This window comes from Trematomus bernacchii, unplaced genomic scaffold (assembly GCF_902827165.1).
Source record: "Trematomus bernacchii unplaced genomic scaffold, fTreBer1.1, whole genome shotgun sequence".
Lineage (NCBI taxonomy): Eukaryota > Metazoa > Chordata > Actinopteri > Perciformes > Nototheniidae > Trematomus > Trematomus bernacchii.
Window position 1 is genome coordinate 1637674 of NW_022987698.1, and position 20437 is coordinate 1658110.

Sequence of the window (20437 nt, forward strand, 5' to 3'; positions counted from 1 at the left end):
AAGCAGACAGATAGCAACAGGTCAAGGCACATGTGTACAAACAGAGCGTTGTAAAGTGCAGATTGTGTCAGTGTTGACAGAGCTGATTTTCCACTAACCATGTTTTTAAATTAGATTTGAATAAACTGCATGTGTTTTGTTCTCTAATCGTTACAGGGATTGAGTTCCACTGTTGTACAGCTTTAAAAGAAAATGAATATTGGCTGAATGAACTCTTCCTTAATGGAACAACGTAATCTCCTCTTGTTGCAGCTCTTGTTGACCTATAGTTATAGGTGTGCGTATGGTGATAAAATGTCTGAGCGGAGGTGAGGTAAGTTGACTTTGACTTGACTTTCAAAGCTATAATATAGTTTGTCTAATATTAACGTCTAATATTTGAGTAAATGCGTGTTGTAAACTGTAACGTTCTTGTTGGCTATAACTGGGGATGTAGCTCAGTGGTAGAGCGCATGCTTAGCATGTATGAGGCCCCGGGTTCAATCCCCGGCATCTCCACTAGTTTTGAAGTGGTTCAATCCGATGGGATTTGGTTTGGGAACCGGTACAAGTTCCAAATGCAGAACAAATCATTATCACCACAGACCTGTGACAGATCGCGGATACTAGCGGCCAAGATGGGTTTTCTCCGCAGGGTGGTTGGCGTCTCCCTTAGGAATAAGGTGAGAAGTTCAGTCATCCGGGAGGGACTCGGAGTTGAACCGCTCCTCCTTCACGTCGAAAGGAGCCAGTTGAGGTGGTTCAGGCACCTACCTAGTAAGGATGCCACCTGGGCGCCTCCCTAGGGAGGGGTTCCAGGCGCGTCCAGCTGGGAAGAGACCGAGGGGTAGACCTAGGACCATGTGGAGGGACTATATCCAGGTGTGCACATAACTTTTTTAGTGAGTTACTCAGATGAGTACCAGGAGACAGCGTTTGGTACTCACCCCACATGAAGCGTGGTGTTAATAAGTGCAGTCTTCCTCACTGTCCTCCTCAGTGTCTCCTTCACTGTCCTCTATTTACACTTCTTGCATGCTAGATGATGAAGATGATGAAGATGCACCTCCCTGTCTCTTTGTAAGCCTCCGATTTGCTTTCTCCAAAACTTGTTGCCAAAACTGTGAAGTCCTTGCATTTCCTGAGGCCAAGTTGAAGGATCAAATACTAAGAAATTATCACATGACTTGAAGTCGTATCTGATTTCAGAGGTGGGAAGTAACAAAGTACACTTATTCAAGTACTGTACTTAGGTACAATTTAAGATACTTGTAGTTTACTTGAGTGTTTCTATTTTATGCTACTTTGTACTTCTACTCCACTACAGTTCAGAGGTAAATCATGTACTTTTCTTTCACTACATTTATTTAATACCTTTAGTTACTTTACAGATGTGGATGAATAATGTGAAAATATAATCAAGTGTTAAATCAGACTTTAGTTCCACCTGGAGTAAATCCACAAGCTACCCTGCAGTATACAAAGTCATTCAAACAAATTTTTAAACACTTTAATGATCAATAATTATAAAACATATCATATACATTATTATGAAATGGACCAATCTGCAAAATGACTACTTTTACTGTCGCTACTTTAACTAGATTTTGATGATAATACTTTTCTAATTTTACTTAAGTAACACTTCTTCCACCTCTGTCTGATTTCAAACTCTTCCATTAACAGCCTGAGTAAGTTTGCAGCTGTGTGTTTTACTCCACTTTGTTGTAAATAAAACTGCAGCAGCTTGACCACAGAGCGTGAACGTTGTGATCAGCTGATTTTGCGCAGTTCTCCAGTGTGTGCGCGGGGCACAGAATGTGCACAGGGGAGTCTCCCACCGCAGCCAGTTGACGTAGTTTTGGTACAATTCTGTTGTACACACCGACGTTAACAGCAGCTCCGTCTGTGCACACGGCGACCAACTCTGTCGTCCAGTGATCTAAGCCTCTGCCTCCTGTGAAGCTTCACAGGTCCGTCGGTTATGTCCTGCGCGGCACGGCCAGCACCCAGTTCAATCAGTCATAGAAAGTCTGAAGATTTTAGCAGGGAGCGAAACGGCAAAGTGGCTGCTTAATGTCTTTGTTTTTTTTGGACATGTCTAATAATTTACTCCACTGAGTATTGACAAGAAACATGTGTAGGCGAAATATGTGTTTTGTTTTGATGACCTATCAGGTACGCAAAGGCGCGTTGTGACACAAGTGACGTTACGCATTTCAGATTGTTGCCGCGCATGCGTACCTGCGTACCAGTTATGTGCACCCCTGACTATATCTCTTCGCTGGCCTGGGAGCGCCTTGGGATCCCCCAGTCAAAGCTGGTTGATGTGTACAGGGAAAGGAAAGTTTGGGGCTCTCTGCTGGAACTGCTACCTCCGCGACCCGACCACGGATAAGCGGGAGAAGATGGATGGATGGACCTGTGACAGTGATACCTATGGAAGCCTGTTTGCGCCACAGGAAAAAAAAAAAATCCTGTAAGTCAATATATTGACTTACTATCTCAATATATTGACTTACTATCTCAATATATTGACTTAGCTATCTCAATATATTGACTTACTATCTCAATATATTGACTTACTATCTCAATATATTGACTTAGCTATCTCAATATATTGACTTACTATCTCAATATATTGACTTACTATCTCAATATATTGTCTTAGCTATCTCAATATATTGACTTACTATCTCAATATATTGACTTAGTTATCTCAATATATTGACTTACTATCTCAATATATTGACTTACTATCTCAATATATTGACTTTGCTATCTCAATATATTGACTTACTATCTCAATATATTGACTTAGCTATCTCAATATATTGACTTACTATCTCAATATATTGACTTAGCTATCTCAATATATTGACTTAGAATATAGAATAAGGCACATAGACATCAATGTTCATCATATAACCGGTACAACTTTATATTAAGGTACACAAATTAACCATCAACTAGTTGTTAATTAACATGCATATTAGCAGTATATTGGCTCTTTATTAGTCATTATAAAACACGTATTAATGCCTTATTCTACATGACTATATTCTACAAGTAATAGGCCATTAGTTGAGAGTTTTTCCTCAATAACCCTCTAATTAGTCCTTATTTATTGCAAGTAAGGAAGTTGTTGTACATGAGCTTTGGTCTTAATATGCTCTCCTCAATATGTCTAAATAACTAAAAATTTGGTATTTCTATCTAAGAATATATTCCCTATTTTAAAGTAAAGTCTTGTTCATAACCAACAAGCTAATTTGACTCTAATTGACCTGAACAGGTTCCCTATTCTAAAGTTGCCTCCTCTTCACACTTTGTAAATACATTATAGCACACAACTACTGAAATGAACCTCAACAGTACATGAACAAAGTAGGCTCACATTGAAATATCTGTTTTATTAATGAAGCACGAGATAGTGCATCGGCAAGAACATGATCGGCCCCCTTTTTATGACTTATGTCAAGGTTGTAGTTCTGGACAATCAATGAGCAACACATAAGGCGTTGATTGTGGTTGTACATCCTTGCAAGAAAAACCAGGGGATTGTGATCAGTGTATACCTTAATAGGTTTTACACTGGAGCCAAGATACACCTCAAAGTGCTGCAAGGCAAACAATAGAGCTAAAGCTTCTTTTTCAATCGTAGAGTACTTCAACTGATGTTTGTTAAACTTTCGGGAGTAGTAACTCACGGGGGGATCGATGGCCTGTGCATCTTCTTGTAGAAGAACAGCCCCTGTCCCAACTCCACTGGCATCGACCTCGAGCTTGAATGGCTTCGAAAAGTCTGGTGCAGAAAGAACAGGAGTGCAACACAGAATACCTTTAAGGCTCTCAAATGACTGTTGACACTCACCGGACCAAACGAAAGGCTTTGAGGGACTGGTCAACGTAGTGAGCGGGGCCGCCACCGAGGAGAAGTTTCTGCAGAAACGGCGATAGTACCCTACCATTCCTAGGAAGCGGCGAAGTTCCCTTCTGGTGGATAGCACTGGGAGGGAGGCAATTGCCCTGATCTTTGCATCATCAGGGCACACCTGCCCTCGACCAACCTGCTGACCAAGGTAGAGAACGGTACCTTTTCCAAACTCACATTTGGCAAGGTATAACGTTAGGGATGCGGCCGACAAGCACTTAAAAACTTCTCTTAAGGTAGACACGTGGCTAGCCCAGTCTTTAGAAAAGAAAACAATGTCGTCCAGATATGCCTTACAGTTTGGAATATGTCCTAATACAAGATTTACAAGCCTCTGAAAGGTGGCAGGTGCGTTACATATACCGAAAGGCATCACAGTGTACTGAAGGAAGCTGTCAGGGGTCACAAAGGCTGAGATATCGGAAGCACGCTGTGTTAAAGGAACTTGCCAGCATCCCTTTAACATGTCCAGCTTACTGACAAATTGTGCAGGACCGATTTCATCTATGCAGTCATCAATGAGCGGTAACGGGTGTGCATCGGGGACAGTGACAGCATTAACCTTGCGAAAGTCAGTGCAGAATCTGGGACTTCCATCTGACTTTGTGTCTAGCACACAAGGGGAACTCCATGAACTGGAACTAGGCCTTGCAAATCCGTTTTTAAGTAGATACTCAACTTCCCTTTTCATAACCTCTCTCTTAACTGGGTTAACCCTATACGCACGCTGTTTGATGGGCAAAGGGTTGGTTAAGACCACATCATGAGCTAGGACAGAAGTGTGTGAGGGAGTGTCATTAAAAAGACATGCAAAGTCAAATATCAGCTTCTGTATATCACTTTCTTGGTTATCAGGGAGATGAGACAAGTAATTGGGCAAATCAGCCAATACCTCAGTATTGCTTAGTCTTGCCCCCTGTGGTGTTGCACTGCGCATCACCAACTCATCCTCATTTGAGCTCACCCTCGAAACTGAAGCCATAGGAGAGACGGTTGTCCCCACCTGGTGAGCTTTGGAAGACTCGTTTTGGTCATCCCTGGAGCAGTACTTCTTCAGCATGTTGATATGACACACTCTGGTAGGACGTCTGCGGTCAGGTGTTTGAATGACGTAGTTTGTTTCACCAAGCTTCTTATCTACAACATAAGGACCAGAACATTTAGTAGACAGAGCAGAACCAGGTACAGGCAATAGAACCAACACCTTGTCACCTGGCTGAAACAAGCGCTACCGCCTTCTGATCGTAGCGTTTCTTCATCTTCCCCTGGAAGAGCTTCCCTAGCCAAGGAGCAAGCACGATGTAGACCAGGGGTGCCCAATACGTCGATTGCAATCGACCGGTCGATGGCAAGGGTAGTGTGGGTAGATCGCATTGGCAGTGACAAAAAAAGAAGAACAAAATAAAGAAAAAAACGTACTATGGCATTTGCCACTTGATTGATGTACAGGTAAACCAGTCTGAGTTGTATTGTGCCATACGGGTTCATGCAGTTATGAGGGGGCCTCACCTCCTCATCTGAAGTGCAAATGCGGCGCACTATTATACGCTTATGCGGCGCAATTAGTGTAAGTGTGCCACAGTTTATCCGTCGTTTAGTCCCCCCCCCCCCGCTCAAGACACAGATTGGGCAGGGGCGGCCCTGTAGGTAGATCATTTGGGCGTGGTCATTTTAATAGTAGCTCCCAAGCTGAAAAGGTGTGGGCACCCCTGATGTAGACGATCCCTAAGTTTGGCGACATACTCCGGGATACTGCAAACTTTTGTCGTTGGCATGATCAAATGCTCTTTAAGAACTCTTAGAGGACCTCTGACCTCATGTCCAAACACTAGCTCAGCAGGACTAAAACCTAGAGACTCCTGAACAGCTTCACAGGCAGCAAATAACACTAAAGGAACACCGTCATCCCAATCTTTATGAGACTCGTGGCAATGTTTTCTTAACATGCATTGCATATTCTGGTGAAAGCTCTCTAATGCCCCCTGACTTTCAGGATGATATGGGCTGGATGTCACATGCTTGATACCTAAGGTGTCAAGTACCCGGGCAAACACTTTAGACATGAAGTTGGTACCTTGGTCTGTTTGAACTACCTTCATGGAGAAAAACTTCAGAAGTGCCTTGGTGATGACCGGGGCAGTGATTTTCCGTAGTGGGATGGCTTCTGGGAACCTAGTGGAGGCACACATGACAGTTAAGAGAAACTGGTTTCCAGTTTTAGTTTTTGACAAGGGTCCCACACAATCCACAATCACCCTATCAAATGGCTCTCCCATTACTGGAATGGGAATGAGAGGAGCAGGGTGAATCACCTGATTCGGTTTACCAGCAACTTGGCACACATGACATGTTCGACAATAAAGAACTACATCAGACTTGAGTCCTGGCCAAAATAAATCTTTTAAAACTCTTTCACACGTTTTTGTTACCCCCATGCGACCTGACCACGGATGATCATGAGCCAAGGACATCACCTGAGAACGATAGGCTGTTGGCACAACAACCTGATAAATTGCAAAGGAGTCTGACTCCTCACAGGCATCACTAATCCAGCGACGCTTTAATAGGCCATCTTCCATAATGTAGGCCATCTTCTTTGACTTGGCCTCTTCCTGACTGATAACAGAAGAGAGACATTTAGAAAGTGTTTCATCACTTAACTGGGCTGCCATGAATTCTTCCCGAGTGGCAGGCAGTTGTACAAGCTCTGAGCTGTTACTGGGTGATCCAGCACCAGCAGACCGGGTCAGTTTGTCTGTAGCCTACACACAAACTGAAAGATTGACAATACAATTTTTTTTAATGTTTTTTATTTATTTGACAGGGACAGTGCACATTGATTAACATTTCTGTAAATGCGCCAGAGTTAGCCAACAGGCTCTTTTTCATCTGCAGTCCATGGACAGATGTTGAAAGTCATCCTAAAAAAAAATGTCACTTCAAATGACAGGTAAATACAATCAGTAAAACAACATTCAACATAGATGCTTATATTATGATAAAAGCATATATAAAAACATAAAAACAAAAATACATATTCACAAAGCAGACAGATAGCAACAGGTCAAGGCACATGTGTACAAACAGAGCGTTGTAAAGTGCAGATTGTGTCAGTGTTGACAGAGCTGATTTTCCACTAGCCATGTTTTTAAATTAGATTTGAATAAACTGCATGTGTTTTGTTCTCTAATCGTTACAGGGATTGAGTTCCACTGTTGTACAGCTTTAAAAGAAAATGAATATTGGCTGAATGAACTCTTCCTTAATGGAACAACGTAATCTCCTCTTGTTGCAGCTCTTGTTGACCTAGTTATAGGTGTGCGTATGGTGATAAAATGTCTGAGCGGAGGTGAGGTAAGTTGACTTTGACTTGACTTTCAAAGCTAAAATATAGTTTGTCTAATATTAACGTCTAATATTTGAGTAAATGCGTGTTGTAAACTGTAACGTTCTTGTTGGTTATAACTGGGGATGTAGCTCAGTGGTAGAGCGCATGCTTTGCATGTATGAGGCCCCGGGTTCAATCCCCGGCATCTCCACTTGTTTTGAAGTGGTTCAATCCGATGGGATTTGGTTTGGGAACCGGTACAAGTCCCAAATGCAGAACAAATCATTATCACCACAGACCTGTGACAGATCGCGGATACAAGCGGCCGAGATGGGTTTTCTCCGCAGGGTGGCTGGCGTCTCCCTTAGGAATAAGGTGAGAAGTTCAGTCATCCGGGAGGGACTCGGAGTTGAACCGCTCCTCCTTCACGTCGAAAGGAGCCAGTTGAGGTGGTTCAGGCACCTACCTAGTAAGGATGCCACCTGGGCGCCTCCCTAGGGAGGGGTTCCAGGCGCGTCCAGCTGGGAAGAGACCGAGGGGTAGACCTAGGACCATGTGGAGGGATTATATCTCTTCGCTGGCCTGGGAGCGCCTTGGGATCCCCCAGTCAAAGCTGGTTGATGTGGCCAGGGAAAGGAAAGTTTGGGGCTCTCTGCTGGAACTGCTACCTCCGCGACCCGACCACGGATAAGCGGGAGAAGATGGATGGATGGACCTGTGACAGTGATACCTATGGAAGCCTGTTTGCGCCACAGGAAAAAAAAAAAAATCCTGTAAGTCAATATATTGACTTACTATCTCAATATATTGACTTACTATCTCAATATATTGACTTAGAATATAGAATAAGGCACATAGACATCAATGTTCATCATATAACCGGTACAACTTTATATTAAGGTACACAAATTAACCATCAACTAGTTGTTAATTAACATGCATATTAGCAGTATATTGGCTCTTTATTAGTCATTATAAAACACGTATTAATGCCTTATTCTACATGACTATATTCTACAAGTAATAGGCCATTAGTTGAGAGTTTTTCCTCAATAACCCTCTAATTAGTCCTTATTTATTGTAAGTAAGGAAGTTGTTGTCCATGAGCTTTGGTCTTAATATGCTCTCCTCAATATGTCTAAATAACTAAAAATTAGGTATTTCTATCTAAGAATATATTCCCTATTTTAAAGTGAAGTCTTATTCATAAACAACAAGCTAATTTGACTCTAATTGACCTGAACAGGTTCCCTATTCTAAAGTTGCCTCCTCTTCACACTTTGTAAATACATTATAGCACACAACTACTGAAATGAACCTCAACAGTACATGAACAAAGTAGGCTCACATTGAAATATCTGTTTTATTAATGAAGCACTAGGTAGTGCATCGGCAAGAACATGATCGGCCCCCTTTTTATGACTTATGTCAAGGTTGTAGTTCTGGACTATCAATGACCAACGCATTAGAGATGGCAAATCCGGATCCTTTTACGGACTCAGAGTCTTCTGAGTCAGTCATTGAAGAGATCCGGATCATACGAGTCATTTGAGTCATATGAGTCAGCATCACCAAGACCGTAGAAATCCTATCGGTGAAACCGAAAAGTTGATGCATTTCACGAGCATATTATTATTCCATATATTTTGAATATATATATATATATTTGTATATATATATATATAATATCTGCATGTATATTTTCTATTTCGACATGTATATTTTATATTTTATATTTTATTTTATTTTTCTTTCTATTCTTGTATATTTTGTAGTTTTGTTTTATTGTAAAATGCCTTTTATGCTGCTGTAACAACAATTTCCCAATTTGGGATCAATAAAGTACTATCTATCTATCTATCTATTAAACTGACGTTATATTAACCTCCGCTACACAGTGTATTTTGCTTTAATAAAAAATGTTGATCACAAAAAAAAGGGTTATTTTTCGATTTGGCGAATCTGAGTCTGCTGTTGACTCGTGCATGAGGACGAGTCTGCTGGATCTCTGGATCTGCTGCTATATACGGCTCCGAGTCCGCACGAGTCTGCTCTGCTGTGTGTTTCACAGTGAGTCAGGATTTGCGAATCTGAGTCTGCTGTTGACTCGTGCATGACGACGAGTCTGCTGGATCTCTGGATCTGCTGCTATATGGTTACGGCTCCGAGTCCGCACGAGTCTGATCCGCTGTGTGTTGCAGCGAGTCAGGATTTGCGAATCTGCGAATCTGCGAATCTGCGAATCTGCGAGTCTGCTGTTGACTCGTGCGGGAGCCGGGTGCACTCGTGCACATGACGAGTATGGATCTCTGGATCTGCTATGCTATTACGGTTAGGAGCCGTCGGCTCCTCTGAGTCCCCACGAGTCTGCAGGAAGTTTCACTGATCCACGTCCCCTCCCCTGAGCCAAACGATAACTTCTGGCAGGCAGCTATCCTGTATACTTGCTAAAGGGTAGGCAGATGGACTGGGGTACGTTGTAATGTGATTTTACATGTTATAAAGAGAGTAGCGAGTGACGCAATTTATAGTTTTAATTTGTACGTCACACCAAGTGTGGGACTCAAGGACTCGGGTTAATGGAGAGGGGAGACTCGTCACGACCAGCTCATTTCTAGGATCCGAGTTAATGATCCGGATGAATCAGGACTCGCCCATCTCTACAACGCATAAGGCGTTGATTGTGGTTGTACATCCTTGCAAGAAAAACCAGGGGATTGTGATCAGTGTATACCTTAATAGGTTTTACACTGGAGCCAAGATACACCTCAAAGTGCTGCAAGGCAAACAATAGAGCTAAAGCTTCTTTTTCAATCGGAGAGTACTTCAACTGATGTTTGTTAAACTTTCGGGAGTAGTAACTCACGGGGTGATCGATGGCCTGTGCATCTTCTTGTAGAAGAACAGCCCCTGTCCCAACTCCACTGGCATCGACCTCGAGCTTGAATGGCTTCGAAAAGTCTGGTGCAGAAAGAACAGGAGTGCAACACAGAATACCTTTAAGGCTCTCAAATGACTGTTGACACTCACCGGACCAAACGAAAGGCTTTGAGGGACTGGTCAACGTAGTGAGCGGGGCCGCCACCGAGGAGAAGTTTCTGCAGAAACGGCGATAGTACCCTGCCATTCCTAGGAAGCGGCGAAGTTCCCTTCTGGTGGATGGCACTGGGAGGGAGGCAATTCCCCTGATCTTTGCATCATCAGGGCACACCTGCCCTCGACCAACCTGCTGACCAAGGTAGAGAACGGTACCTTTTCCAAACTCACATTTGGCAAGGTATAACGTTAGGGATGCGGCCGACAAGCACTTAAAAACTTCTCTTAAGGTAGACACGTGGCTAGCCCAGTCATTAGAGTAGAAAACAATGTCGTCCAGATTTGCCTTACAGTTTGGAATATGTCCTAATACAAGATTTACAAGCCTCTGAAAGGTGGCAGGTGCGTTACATATACCGAAAGGCATCACAGTGTACTGAAGGAAGCTGTCAGGGGTCACAAAGGCTGAGATATCGGAAGCACGCTGTGTTAAAGGAACTTGCCAGCATCCCTTTAACATGTCCAGCTTACTGACAAATTGTGCAGTACCGATTTCATCGATGCCGTCATCAATGAGCGGTAACGGGTGTGCATCGGGGACAGTGACAGCATTAACCTTGCGAAAGTCAGTGCAGAATCTGGGACTTCCATCTGACTTTGTGTCTAGCACACAAGGGGAACTCCATGAACTGGAACTAGGCCTTGCAAATCCGTTTTTAAGTAGATACTCAACTTCCCTTTTCATAACCTCTCTCTTAACTGGGTTAACCCTATACGCACGCTGTTTGATGGGCAAAGGGTTGGTTAAGACCACATCATGAGCTAGGACAGAAGTGTGTGAGGGAGTGTCATTAAAAAGACATGCAAAGTCAAATATCAGCTTCTGTATATCACTTTCTTGGTTATCAGGGAGATTAGACAAGTAATTGGGGCAAATCAGCCAATACCTCAGTATTGCTTAGTCTTGCCCCCTGTGGTGTTGCACTGCACATCACCAACTCATCCTCATTTGAGCTCACCCTCGAAACTGAAGCCATAGGAGAGACGGTTGTCCCCACCTGGTGAGCTTTGGAAGACTCGTTTTGGTCATCCCTGGAGCAGTACTTCTTCAGCATGTTGATATGACACACTCTGGTAGGACGTCTGCGGTCAGGTGTTTGAATGGCGTAGTTTGTTTCATCACCGAGCTTCTTATCTACAACATAAGGACCAGAACATTTAGTAGACAGAGCAGAACCAGGTACAGGCAATAGAACCAACACCTTGTCACCTGGCTGAAACAAGCGCGCTACTACCGCCTTCTGATCGTAGCATTTCTTCATCTTCCCCTGGGTAGAGGTCAGAGCTTCCCTAGCCAAGGAGCAAGCACGATGTAGACCAGGGGTGCCCAATACGTCGATTGCAATCGACCGGTCGATGGCAAGGGTAGTGTGGGTAGATCGCATTGGCAGTGACAAAAAAAGAAGAACAAAATAAAGAAAAAAACTTACTATGGCATTTGCCACTTGATTGATGTACAGGTAAGCCAGTCTGAGTTGTATTGTGCCATACAGGTTCATGCAGTTATGAGGGGGCCTCACCTCCTCATCTGAAGCGCAAATGCGGCGCACTATTATACGCTTATGCGGCGCAATTAGTGTAAGCGCGCCACAGTTTATCCGTCGTTTAGTCCCCCCCCCCCCCGCTCAAGACACAGATTGGGCAGGGGCGGCCCTGTAGGTAGATCATTTAGGCGTGGTCATTTTAATAGTAGCTCCCAAGCAGTAAATACAGTAAATACAATCAGTAAAACAACATTCAACATAGATGCTTATATTATGATAAAAGCATATATAAAAACATAAAAACAAAAATACATATTCACAAAGCAGACAGATAGCAACAGGTCAAGGCACATGTGTACAAACAGAGCGTTGTAAAGTGCAGATTGTGTCAGTGTTGACAGAGCTGATTTTCCACTAGCCATGTTTTTAAATTAGATTTGAATAAACTGCATGTGTTTTGTTCTCTAATCGTTACAGGGATTGAGTTCCACTGTTGTACAGCTTTAAAAAGAAAATGAATATTGGCTGAATGAACTCTTCCTTAATGGAACAACGTAATCTCCTCTTGTTGCAGCTCTTGTTGACCTAGTTATAGGTGTGCGTATGGTGATAAAATGTCTGAGCGGAGGTGAGGTAAGTTGACTTTGACTTGACTTTCAAAGCTATAATATAGTTTGTCTAATATTAACGTCTAATATTTGAGTAAATGCGTGTTGTAAACTGTAACGTTCTTGTTGGTTATAACTGGGGATGTAGCTCAGTGGTAGAGCGCATGCTTTGCATGTATGAGGCCCCGGGTTCAATCCCCGGCATCTCCACTCGTTTTGAAGTGGTTCAATCCGATGGGATTTGGTTTGGGAACCGGTACAAGTCCCAAATGCAGAACAAATCATTATCACCACCAGTGGTTGCGTTAGACTTTTTCGTTGTCTGTCATTTTGACGGACAGGATCGTAACATTTCCGTCATAATCCATTATTACCCGTCATTTTATTTTTCATGTTTTAATGATGAGACATATTTAATATTTATGTTTGGGTACTAAGCAGCAAATGTTCATTCATTCCTTTTTTTTATGATTCATACAGAACTTTTAAGGGCATGGAGAAAAAAAAAGATGAACAGAGACACCGACCGTGCGGTCACTTTTCATGTCGAAACGAATATGAATGATTTATTTTTTCCTTGCCACTTGCTTGTCCCTCTGCTGCTGGCTGAACGTTGTCAGTGTTAGTCTTACTGGCTTGTCCTTCATCCTCCACTGCATCAATCCCTCTTCTTTCACCTCGTTTATCCACACCATCACAATTACTGGGCTTATTAAAAAAGCTTCGGACACTCAGCTGCCGTGACATTTTGCGATTGCTAAAGCCGGTTAAACAACGAGGAAATCAACGAGGTCAAATACAAGACTAGACAATAGCTACTTAATATGCACACACTCGCCACCAACTGGACAGGGGTGTGAATTACTAAATAATAGTTAAAGTAGAGTACAGTAGATCGCCCTCAGTCGACCTGGCCATAAGGATGTAATATAATGTGGGCCGCTGGTGGACATTTTGGCGCTGTTCCGAGTTGTGTTCTAATCTGTCAAAATGACGGACTGCTTTCAGATATTTCCGTCATTCTTGGAAAAATTACGTCATAGACGGAAAATATTCGGTTAACGCGACCTCTGATCACCACAGACCTGTGACAGATCGCGGATACAAGCGGCCGAGATGGGTTTTCTCCGCAGGGTGGCTGGCGTCTCCCTTAGGAATAAGGTGAGAAGTTCAGTCATCCGGGAGGGACTCGGAGTTGAACCGCTCCTCCTTCACGTCGAAAGGAGCCAGTTGAGGTGGTTCAGGCACCTACCTAGTAAGGATGCCACCTGGGCGCCTCCCTAGGGAGGGGTTCCAGGCGCGTCCAGCTGGGAAGAGACCGAGGGGTAGACCTAGGACCATGTGGAGGGATTATATCTCTTCGCTGGCCTGGGAGCGCCTTGGGATCCCCCAGTCAAAGCTGGTTGATGTGGCCAGGGAAAGGAAAGTTTGGGGCTCTCTGCTGGAACTGCTACCTCCGCGACCCGACCACGGATAAGCGGGAGAAGATGGATGGATGGACCTGTGACAGTGATACCTATGGAAGCCTGTTTGCGCCACAGGAAAAAAAAAAAAATCCTGTAAGTCAATATATTGACTTACTATCTCAATATATTGACTTAGAATATAGAATAAGGCACATAGACATCAATGTTCATCATATAACCGGTACAACTTTATATTAAGGTACACAAATTAACCATCAACTAGTTGTTAATTAACATGCATATTAGCAGTATATTGGCTCTTTATTAGTCATTATAAAACACGTATTAATGCCTTATTCTACATGACTATATTCTACAAGTAATAGGCCATTAGTTGAGAGTTTTTCCTCAATAACCCTCTAATTAGTCCTTATTTATTGTAAGTAAGGAAGTTGTTGTCCATGAGCTTTGGTCTTAATATGCTCTCCTCAATATGTCTAAATAACAAAAAATTAGGTATTTCTATCTAAGAATATATTCCCTATTTTAAAGTAAAGTCTTGTTCATAACCAACAAGCTAATTTGACTCTAATTGACCTGAACAGGTTCCCTATTCTAAAGTTGCCTCCTCTTCACACTTTGTAAATACATTATAGCACACAACTACTGAAATGAACCTCAACAGTACATGAACAAAGTAGGCTCACGTTGAAATATCTGTTTTATTAATGAAGCACGAGATAGTGCATCGGCAAGAACATGATCGGCCCCCTTTTTATGACTTATGTCAAGGTTGTAGTTCTGGACTATCAATGACCAACGCATTAGAGATGGCAAATCCGGATCCTTTTACGGACTCAGAGTCTTCTGAGTCAGTCATTGAAGAGATCCGGATCATACGAGTCATTTGAGTCATATGAGTCAGCATCACCAAGACCGTAGAAATCCTATCGGTGAAACCGAAAAGTTGATGCATTTCACGAGCATATTATTATTCCATATATTTTGAATATATATATATATATTTGTATATATATATATAATATCTGCATGTATATTTTCTATTTCGACATGTATATTTTATATTTTATATTTTATTTTATTTTTCTTTCTATTCTTGTATATTTTGTAGTTTTGTTTTATTGTAAAATGCCTTTTATGCTGCTGTAACAACAATTTCCCAATTTGGGATCAATAAAGTACTATCTATCTATCTATTAAACTGACGTATATTAACCTCCGCTACACAGTGTATTTTGCTTTAATAAAAAATGTTGATCACAAAAAAAAGGGTTATTTTGCGATTTGGCGAATCTGAGTCTGCTGTTGACTCGTGCATGAGGACGAGTCTGCTGGATCTCTGGATCTGCTGCTATATACGGCTCCGAGTCCGCACGAGTCTGCTCTGCTGTGTGTTGCACAGTGAGTCAGGATTTGCGAATCTGAGTCTGCTGTTGACTCGTGCATGACGACGAGTCTGCTGGATCTCTGGATCTGCTGCTATATGGTTACGGCTCCGAGTCCGCACGAGTCTGATCCGCTGTGTGTTGCAGCGAGTCAGGATTTGCGAATCTGCGAATCTGCGAATCTGCGAATCTGCGAATCTGCGAGTCTGCTGTTGACTCGTGCGGGAGCCGGGTGCACTCGTGCACATGACGAGTATGGATCTCTGGATCTGCTATGCTATTACGGTTAGGAGCCGTCGGCTCCTCTGAGTCCCCACGAGTCTGCAGGAAGTTTCACTGATCCACGTCCCCTCCCCTGAGCCAAACGATAACTTCTGGCAGGCAGCTATCCTGTATACTTGCTAAAGGGTAGGCAGATGGACTGGGGTACGTTGTAATGTGATTTTACATGTTATAAAGAGAGTAGCGAGTGACGCAATTTATAGTTTTAATTTGTACGTCACACCAAGTGTGGGACTCAAGGACTCGGGTTAATGGAGAGGGGAGACTCGTCACGACCAGCTCATTTCTAGGATCCGAGTTAATGATCCGGATGAATCAGGACTCGCCCATCTCTACAACGCATAAGGCGTTGATTGTGGTTGTACATCCTTGCAAGAAAAACCAGGGGATTGTGATCAGTGTATACCTTAATAGGTTTTACACTGGAGCCAAGATACACCTCAAAGTGCTGCAAGGCAAACAATAGAGCTAAAGCTTCTTTTTCAATCGGAGAGTACTTCAACTGATGTTTGTTAAACTTTCGGGAGTAGTAACTCACGGGGTGATCGATGGCCTGTGCATCTTCTTGTAGAACAACAGCCCCTGTCCCAACTCCACTGGCATCGACCTCGAGCTTGAATGGCTTCGAAAAGTCTGGTGCAGAAAGAACAGGAGTGCAACACAGAATACCTTTAAGGCTCTCAAATGACTGTTGACACTCACCGGACCAAACGAAAGGCTTTGAGGGACTGGTCAACGTAGTGAGCGGGGCCGCCACCGAGGAGAAGTTTCTGCAGAAACGGCGATAGTACCCTGCCATTCCTAGGAAGCGGCGAAGTTCCCTTCTGGTGGATGGCACTGGGAGGGAGGCAATTCCCCTGATCTTTGCATCATCAGGGCACACCTGCCCTCGACCAACCTGCTGACCAAGGTAGAGAACGGTACCTTTTCCAAACTCACATTTGGCAAGGTATAACGTTAGGGATGCGGCCGACAAGCACTTAAAAACTTCTCTTAAGGTAGACACGTGGCTAGCCCAGTCATTAGAGTAGAAAACAATGTCGTCCAGATTTGCCTTACAGTTTGGAATATGTCCTAATACAAGATTTACAAGCCTCTGAAAGGTGGCAGGTGCGTTACATATACCGAAAGGCATCACAGTGTACTGAAGGAAGCTGTCAGGGGTCACAAAGGCTGAGATATCGGAAGCACGCTGTGTTAAAGGAACTTGCCAGCATCCTTTAACATGTCCAGCTTACTGACAAATTGTGCAGTACCGATTTCATCGATGCCGTCATCAATGAGCGGTAACGGGTGTGCATCGGGGACAGTGACAGCATTAACCTTGCGAAAGTCAGTGCAGAATCTGGGACTTCCATCTGACTTTGTGTCTAGCACACAAGGGGAACTCCATGAACTGGAACTAGGCCTTGCAAATCCGTTTTAAGTAGATACTCAACTTCCCTTTTCATAACCTCTCTCTTAACTGGGTTAACCCTATACGCACGCTGTTTGATGGGCAAAGGGTTGGTTAAGACCACATCATGAGCTAGGACAGAAGTGTGTGAGGGAGTGTCATTAAAAAGACATGCAAAGTCAAATATCAGCTTCTGTATATCACTTTCTTGGTTATCAGGGAGATTAGACAAGTAATTGGGCAAATCAGCCAATACCTCAGTATTGCTTAGTATTGCCCCCTGTGGTGTTGCACTGCGCATCACCAACTCATCCTCATTTGAGCTCACCCTCGAAACTGAAGCCACAGGAGAGACGGTTGTCCCCACCTGGTGAGCTTTGGAAGACTCGTTTTGGTCATCCCTGGAGCAGTACTTCTTCAGCATGTTGATATGACACACTCTGGTAGGACGTCTGCGGTCAGGTGTTTGAATGACGTAGTTTGTTTCACCGAGCTTCTTATCTACAACATAAGGACCAGAACATTTAGTAGACAGAGCAGAACCAGGTACAGGCAATAGAACCAACACCTTGTCACCTGGCTGAAACAAGCGCGCTACCGCCTTCTGATCGTAGCATTTCTTCATCTTCCCCTGGGTAGAGGTCAGAGCTTCCCTAGCCAAGGAGCAAGCACGATGTAGACCAGGGGTGCCCAATACGTCGATTGCAATCGACCGGTCGATGGCAAGGGTAGTGTGGGTAGATCGCATTGGCAGTGACAAAAAAAGAAGAACAAAAAAAAGAAAAAAACTTACTATGGCATTTGCCACTTGATTGATGTACAGGTAAGCCAGTCTGAGTTGTATTGTGCCATACGGGTTCATGCAGTTATGAGGGGGCCTCACCTCCTCATCTGAAGCGCAAATGCGGCGCACTATTATACGCTTATGCGGCGCAATTAGTGTAAGCGCGCCACAGTTTATCCGTCGTTTAGTCCCCCCCCCCCGCTCAAGACACAGATTGGGCAGGGGCGGCCCTGTAGGTAGATCATTTGGGCGTGGTCATTTTAATAGTAGCTCCCAAGCTGAAAAAGTGTGGGCACCCCTGATGTAGACGATCCCTAAGTTTGGCGACATACTCCGGGATACTGCAAACTTTTTTCGTTGGCATGATCAAATGCTCTTTAAGAACTCTTAGAGGACCTCTGACCTCATGTCCAAACACTAGCTCAGCAGACTAAAACCTAGAGACTCCTGAACAGCTTCACAGGCAGCAAATAACACTAAAGGAACACCGTCATCCCAATCTTTAATGAGACTCGTGGCAATGTTTTCTTAACATGCATTGCATAGTCTGGTGAAAACCTCTCTAATGCCCCCTGACTTTCAGGATGATATGGGCTGGATGTCACATGCTTGATACCTAAGGTGTCAAGTACCCGGGCAAACACTTTAGACATGAAGTTGGTACCTTGGTCTGTTTGAACTACCTTCATGGAGAAAAACTTCAGAAGTGCCTTGGTGATGACCGGGGCAGTGATTTTCCGTAGTGGGATGGCTTCTGGGAACCTAGTGGAGGCACACATGACAGTTCAGAGAAACTGGTTTCCAGTTTTAGTTTTTGGCAAGGGTCCCACACAATCCACAATCACCCTATCAAATGGCTCTCCCATTACTGGAATGGGAATGAGAGGAGCAGGGTGAATCACCTGATTCGGTTTACCAGCAACTTGGCACACATGACATGTTCGACAATAAAGGACTACATCAGACTTGAGTCCTGGCCAAAATAAATGTTTTAAAACTCTTTCATACGTTTTTGTTACCCCCATGCGACCTGACCACGGATGATCATGAGCCAAGGGACATCACCTGAGAACGATAGGCTGTTGGCACAACAACCTGATAAATTGCAAAGGAGTCTGACCTCCTCACAGGCATCACTAATCCAGCGACGCATTAATAGGCCATCTTCCATAATGTATGCCATCTTCTTTGACTTGGCCTCTTCCTGACTGATAACAGAAGAGAGACATTTAGAAAGTGTTTCATCACTTAACTGGGCTGCCATGAATTCTTCCCGAGTGGCAGGCAGTTGTACAAGCTCTGAGCTGTTACTGGGTGATCCAGCACCAGCAGACCGGGTTAGTTTGTCTGTAGCCTACACACAAACTGAAAGATTGACAATAACGTTTTTTTTTATTTTTTTTATTTATTTGACAGGGACAGTGCACATTGATTAACATTTCTGTAAATGCGCCAGAGTTAGCCAACAGGCTATTTTTCATCTGCAGTCCATGGACAGATGTTGAAAGTCATCCTAAAAAGAAAATGTCACTTCAAATGACAGGTAAATACAATAAGTAAAACAACATTCAACATAGATGCTTATATTATGATAAAAGCATATATAAAAACATAAAAACAAAAATACATATTCACAAAGCAGACAGATAGCAACAGGTCAAGGCACATGTGTACAAACAGAGCGTTGTAAAGTGCAGATTGTGTCAGTGTTGACAGAGCTGATTTTCCACTAACCATGTTTTTAAATTAGATTTGAATAAACTGCAGGTGTTTTGTTCTCTAATCGTTACAGGGATTGAGTTCCACTGTTTGTACAGCTTAAAAGAAAATGAATATTGGCTGAATGAACTCTTCCTTAATGGAACAACGTAATCTCCTCTTGTTGCAGCTCTTGTTGACCTATAGTTATAGGTGTGTGTATGGTGATAAAATGTCTGAGCGGAGGTGAGGTAAGTTGACTTTGACTTGACTTTCAAAGCTATAATATAGTTTGTCTAATATTAACGTCTAATATTTGAGTAAATGCGTGTTGTAAACTGTAACGTTCTTGTTGGTTATAACTGGGGATGTAGCTCAGTGGTAGAGCGCATGCTTTGCATGTATGAGGCCCCGGGTTCAATCCCCGGCATCTCCACTCGTTTTGAAGTGGTTCAATCCGATGGGATTTGGTTTGGGAACCGGTACAAGTCCCAAATGCAGAACAAATCATTATCACCACAGACCTGTGACAGATCGCGGATACAAGCGGCCGAGATGGGTTTTCTCCGCAGGGTGGCTGGCGTCTCCCTTAGGAATAAGGTGAGAAGTTCAGTCATCCGGGAGGGACTCGGAGTTGAACCGCTCCTCCTTCACGTCGAAAGGAGCCAGTTGAGGTGGTTCAGGCACCTACCTAGTAAGGATGCCACCTGGGCGCCTCCCTAGGGAGGGGTTCCAGGCGCGTCCAGCTGGGAAGAGACCGAGGGGTAGACCTAGGACCATGTGGAGGGATTATATCTCTTCGCTGGCCTGGGAGCGCCTTGGGATCCCCCAGTCAAAGCTGGTTGATGTGGCCAGGGAAAGGAAAGTTTGGGGCTCTCTGCTGGAACTGCTACCTCCGCGACCCGACCACGGATAAGCGGGAGAAGATGGATGGATGACCTGTGACAGTGATACCTATGGAAGCCTGTTTGCGCCACAGGAAAAAAAAAAAATCCTGTAAGTCAATATATTGACTTACTATCTCAATATATTGGAC

The 20437-nt window shown here is 43.6% G+C and overlaps 4 non-coding genes across 4 annotated transcripts; all 4 read left to right on the plus strand.

Moving 5' to 3' along the window:
- The first annotated feature begins 426 nt into the window (after positions 1 to 426).
- trnaa-agc lies at positions 427 to 498 on the plus strand. Its single transcript has one exon. It is a non-coding gene; the product is annotated as a tRNA-Ala (tRNA).
- Positions 499 to 7380: 6882 nt separating this feature from the next.
- trnaa-ugc lies at positions 7381 to 7452 on the plus strand. Its single transcript has one exon. It is a non-coding gene; the product is annotated as a tRNA-Ala (tRNA).
- Positions 7453 to 12567: 5115 nt separating this feature from the next.
- Positions 12568 to 12639, plus strand: trnaa-ugc. The gene has a single exon. It is a non-coding gene; the product is annotated as a tRNA-Ala (tRNA).
- Positions 12640 to 19765: 7126 nt separating this feature from the next.
- trnaa-ugc lies at positions 19766 to 19837 on the plus strand. Its single transcript has one exon. It is a non-coding gene; the product is annotated as a tRNA-Ala (tRNA).
- Positions 19838 to 20437: the final 600 nt, after the last annotated feature.